The sequence below is a fragment of the Periplaneta americana genome, chromosome 3, assembly GCF_040183065.1.
Source record: "Periplaneta americana isolate PAMFEO1 chromosome 3, P.americana_PAMFEO1_priV1, whole genome shotgun sequence".
Lineage (NCBI taxonomy): Eukaryota > Metazoa > Arthropoda > Insecta > Blattodea > Blattidae > Periplaneta > Periplaneta americana.
In genome coordinates this window covers 61,112,656-61,118,914 of record NC_091119.1, presented here as the reverse complement: position 1 = coordinate 61,118,914, position 6,259 = coordinate 61,112,656, and positions in this window count along the sequence as shown.

Sequence of the window (6,259 nt, the reverse complement as noted above, 5' to 3'; positions counted from 1 at the left end):
CCTATTCATAGACATTCTTAGTGCGGGCTTTCGGTGGATGATCGGCGAACTAACGTTTTTCGTATTCATAAACCAGTGTTAGCTATATGATATGATATGAATCCTGTTTAGCACGCTCGTAGCGCGGGCTAGCGAAATGTCTATGAATAGCACCCAAGATGACTAACTTAGGATTTGCATGGCAAGTGTACTCACCATATTGATTTTCAAAGCATTTTTTTTTATCCCTTTAAAGCATATAATGTGTGATCAGGGATATTAGTCAATGACATACTGAATGAAGAAAAGTTGTCTAGAAAAGGGGCAAATTAATTGTTATTTTTTCTTTAAATTATAGTCGTACATTGTAAGTTCCAAAATAATTTTGTCCCTTCAGTCAAATAGTCGTACAAAATTGCGTACGACTTAGAGTTCGGTTGTACCTCGTACAATTATTCAAAATAGTCGTAAGCGTACGACTATAGTGCGTATGGTAACCCTGGTTTAAGCTACAAATTCCTAAAATACTCCTATTTTTACCCTATATTCCAATAAAAAGAAATCTCCAACGAGTTAGAAAGAGAATAACTCGCAGGAAATCCCTGATTTCAGAATATACTGTAATTTCATTATAAGATTGAATAGTAATCTTTATTAACAGAACTTACGATAATAAATATAGCACAACTAAACGGGCAATGTAAGCATTTAATAAACTATTTTTGCACTAAGAAACATGCTTCTGGAGAGTATACATGAGGTACCCTGATTGAATACGACTGTTTACTTTGAAGGGGAAAAAAATTAAGTTAATAGACAAATCTCTTTAATTGTTACAAAAATGTATGAGATAAAGTGGTTAATCAAAACTCCTCGGTCGTCTATGCATTTACATCGTCTGAAGTCTGAACGACTCTAGATTTTATAATAATACGAAATACCATTTAATTTCATTTTTAATAATTGCGCACCGTTGAAAATCTAATCTGGAACTCCAATTTGTTTGTGCTTTTAAGCCCAGATCACATATGTAACAGCTTGCTCAGCCTTATAGTCTTTGACGGCAACAACTTTTTATCAATTTCACTATACTGTCATCTAGGAGGTGACTAGTTATAACTCTCATTAAGACCTTCCTTCTTCATTTGTAGTACTGTTATTGTTCCGGTTTGATTTTATAAGCCTTGACAATTATCTCACTTGAATTTCATGCTTTGAGAATAGAACTATCCTCTCAGCAGCAGCACCAGCTATACTTCCTCTAGCAGTCGTTCTCAATCGACGGTGGCGATCCTGGTGGTTGTTTTCTTCCACATGTTACCGTTTTTAACATGGGGATGGTCAATATGTTATATATGTGTTTAGGTATATTAGGTGAAATGACAACTTTTCTACACACGTTTTTTTAATTTCGAAAAAAAAAAAATCCATACACCCCAACGTGCAGCTCCGAATAGTTTATTCTATTGTCAAATAGTTTCAACACCGCCTGCTGAAATGCATCCGATGGCTGTTTATACTGCCTACTCATAAGACCATTCTAACTTTGTGGATAAATTCGTGAAACATCTACTTAGTAATGTAAGGAAGTTCCACAGTTCCGGTTTTCTTATAATGCATTAACGAAGAAGAAGAAGAAGAAGAAGAAGCAACTATTAGGGTCGCAAAACAAAGTAATGTTTTACAACGAGCACAGAATGCATTCTGTGCTCGTTGATGTTTTAATTCAGAGCCATCTACATAGAAAGCCGGAACCTTGGATCGGCAACAATGTAAATAACAATACTACAAATGAAGAAGGCCGTCGTCAAGTCAATAAGTGTCAAGCAGAGGCCTACAATTCAAAAGCACGTGTTTGTGATGTCGATTTTCAATGTAAATTAATGTTATAACATAAGCGTGTGTCGATGAAATTAATAATAAGTTCGCGCTCATACCAAAAGTTAAACTGGTACCAATTGTTTATGTACTATTATAAACTAAGTGCGTATTGGTGATAAAAGCAAGACAGTCTTTGGAAATTTTTACGGCTAATAATGACAGTGATTGACAGTTCTTTTAGATTTTATGAACTACGTTTTTATAGTCTTACTTGTGGTTTGTGGTGTAGCATAAATGTTGTTCCAACCAAATTGTGGTGTCTCGCCTGCTATATATATATATATATATATATATATATATATATATATATATATATATATATATATCAATAACGTTACTCCGTTGATTTTCAAGTTGACTTAAACAACTATTTTGTGATCCCAAAATCTTGCTGTTTTGTTGAAGATTCGGAATGCCTGCTGTACGTCAGAACCATTTATAATTTGTAGATGCACACTGGTTTTCAAGGTTTGTTTATTATTATTTCGTTTGTGATTAGTTATAACTTATAAGCATGTTTCTTTTCACTCCGTACCAGTATTTACAGGATTTAAAGTTCACCGAGTTTACGTTAATTGGTACCGGTACATAATTAATAATGATGTATTTTGTTACATAATTATTGCATTAAAGGTATGTTTCTGCACTTTTCATAATCTTTTATACTTGGCCTAACTGTATTTACACCCTCATACTTTATTATAATATGTCCATAGTTTCCTTTTTTATGTTTATATATTTTTTTGCGTACCGTAAAGTGGGGTGACTTTGAACTCCGAGGTGACTTTGAACAGTAATTTAGTGGCCTTCTAAACTAAAAGCTGTACCCTATTGCGAAAAAACTGAACTAATTTATTGACAACTTAAACAGTTTTTTCGCAATTGGGTACAGCATTTAATTTAGAAAGGAGATAAATTACTGTTCAAAGTCACCTCAGCATTCAAAGTCACCCCACTTTACGGTACTTTACATTTTAACTTGTTTTCTGTAGTTATATTTAAAATTATATTTGAAAAAGTTTATAACAAATAATTCTGGTTAACTGTATTGTTATGGTGACTGGCCAGATTCAAATCAAAACTGGCTTCCTGAGCATCTGAAATATTTATAGAAAAGCAAGATAAATAATCACATGAAATTAAAATATATATATATATATATATATAGTATCCTAAACCTTTCACGTCGAAGGTGAAACACAATAAAGCAGCAAAATATTGTCAATTTACTAGCTACATATTGGTTAATTAATTGGAATAGGGTATTACAAAAGTACATCGTTACTTTATTTATTTTTGGCACAAGCAACATTTCTTTAAGTATTTATTTATTTGCCCTTGTACCATCAATAAAAACATTATGCTTTTAATTTTTTAAAGTTATTTTAAGTGGCAGTTGTGGACAGCCAATAAGGGGTGGTCCCCAGCTTGGGGGTTGGGCGAAGGGCTAACAACCCATCACTGTAAAAACAGCTTGTTACGCAACCAAACAGTAAGCCTCGGAATGGAGGTGTTTGAGAGTACGGTTCTTAGGAAAATATTTGGGGCTAAGATGAAGTTACAGGAGAATGGAGAAAGTTATACAACGCAGAACTGCACGCATTGTATTCTTCATCTGACATAATTAGGAACATTAAATCCAGACGTTTGAGATGGGCAGGGCATGTAGCACGTATGGGCGAATCCAGAAATGCATATAGAGTGTTAGTTGGGAGGCTGGAGGGAATAAGACCTTTGGGGAGGCCGAGACGTAGATGGGAGGATAATATTAAAATGGATTTGAGGGAGGTGGGATATGATGGTAGGGACTGGATTAATCTTGCTCAGGATAGGGACCGATGGCGGGCTTATGTAAGGGCAGCAATGAACCTCCGGGTTCCTTAAAAGCCATAAGTAAGTAAGTATTTTAAGTGGCACAGTCCTTGTATGTACTGTAAGGACTGTCGTATTCTCAAACTCAAATAAAATACCATCTTGGATTCCGTAATAAATATTACGTACATCAATATTCTGAATCTTGATCATATCCACTTACTTTTGTAAAAATTAATTCCGAAAACGTACATGTCACAACGAAACCAAAGCACTATACTGTCAAACATCGTGTTGTATTTTGCCTTCACCGTTGCCTCTGCTCAGTGTTGTCAAAGGTACACATGCTCCAGCCTGTAACATGATGGCTCTGTTTTAATCACATATAGGCCGACTAGAAACATAAAGCATAAGACCTATATCCACAAGTGACTTCACTGGCCATTAGGAGCTGCCATCTAGGGACAACTTTTTTCTATTCATAATTTAATCCGAGACAGGACTTTTCAACGTTTCATGCTGCTATATCCTCTATTCAAAAGTCGCATCTCTCTTAAAGTCGAAGTTTTATTATACACTTGTCTGATCCGATCGTACATGTCATACACCTGTGAAATTTGGTCAAATACTCATATACGTCATATTAAAAGACTGGATGGAATACAAAGATCAGTATGTAGGGCAATCATGGGAACAGACTATATCAGTAACTGTCAACTATATGAGAAACTAAATATAATGTTATTTAGTGATTAAGTTATATTCAAAATGCCAGAAACAAATTTATAAAATCTGAAAGAACACATCCAAATCCACTGCTCAATAGCTTAGTCATTTCTCGTGTTTAAGTCAAAATGAATGAATGATTTCTTGTAAAACACTTCACTCTTGGTGAAAGTGTTTGAATGTAAATTATATTTTTATACTGAATCATGTACTATATTACATATACATCTTGTAAATGGCATGGGTCCATTTTGCGACCTGGTACTTAAATAAATTTACATTTCTGGGGGGGGGGGGGAACTGGTGATGCTATATTCAATCATGAGGTCACAATGACAGAATAGATTCGGCAATAGCCTGCAGAATCCATACCCAATGTCACTCCAAACGAAGTCAAAACCATATACAAAACTTCCATTGAACAAAGCTGCTGGACCAGATGATTTAAAGCCCATTGCATTGAAACAACTTCCTAGGCAAGCTATTATACTTACTTACAAATGGCTTTTAAGGAATCTGGAGGTTCATAGTCACCCTCACATAAGCCCACCATCGGTCCCTATCCTGAGCAAGATTCTTTTTTACTGCTAATTTTATTCTTTTATGGATAAAGAATCCTGTTACAAGTAATCTCCTATTTGTGAAATGCCATTGCCATCTAACCTAGCCTCCTGTACTCCCACCAAGTCTATTCTATATCTAGCTAGTTCTGTTGCTACTAATGTTATTCCTCTGTTCTATAAAGACTAGTTACATTCTAAGTACCAAATCGAGCTATTGTAGTCTACACCTTAGTAAAATTTATAACACTTGTTTTCGATTAATCTATACTTTCCTCAAGCATGGAAATGTGCAATAATTACAGCTATTGCTAAACCACGAAAGGATTCTATATTGCCACAAAATTACAGACCAATGTGTCTCTTGGATTATTTTGGTAAAATTCTTGAGTGGCTACTTTAGTCACGTCTTAATCCACTCTTAAGAACACCTGAGTGTGTTCAACATGAACAATTCAGGAGCGTTTCTGCAAAAGTCGATAGATGCAGAAATCAAGATTTTACAGAAATTACATTTTTTAATTTAAACATACAAATGTTTATTTTACAACAATTTTCACAGGAAGCATTCTTTGTTCTAAGGCAATGGAAGTAGATTTGAAAAATATAAACCCTTTTTTTTTTATTACCTGTTAATTATATGCACAAAAAATAAGAATTTTTTTCAAAAGTCGATAGATGCAATCTATCTTCATATGAATCTCATTACAACACCAATAAAATTGAAGAAAATTATTAGTGTCAACACAAAAGTACAATTTTGTCACTAAAGTCTAATGGGACACATCTGCTAGAACGGTTGTGTACAAGTCCTTTGCCTCTCCTGTTACTTCAAAATTCTGCATGAGTCATTCTTTTTTTCTTTTGACACAATGTTGACTTCTGGAAGAACAGGGAAGTTTAACATACTACCACATGTCTTAATTCTTTATTTTAGCACACACACTGCCACTGGACACGCTGTATATGTGTTCTGCACAGTAACAGAAACATTACGATGCAGTGGCGGCTCGAGGATATTGAATTCAGGGGGGGGCTGCATACAAAAAAAAAAAAAAAACAATGCAACTTACATTATTTAAAGGTTAGTTCCATGCGCCTTGTCTTGTAGGTTGCAAATTTTAAAATCATCTTCTTATTAAAATCCGATATGTCATTTAACATAGTCTTTACAATGGAAAACATAGCTAATGCGGTCAGTCTCTCTTCTCTCATCGTATTTCTGAGATAGGATTTTACTCTCTTCAAACACGAAAAGCAACTTCCTGGTTTGGAAGCTGTCATTGGTATGGTGATAGCTA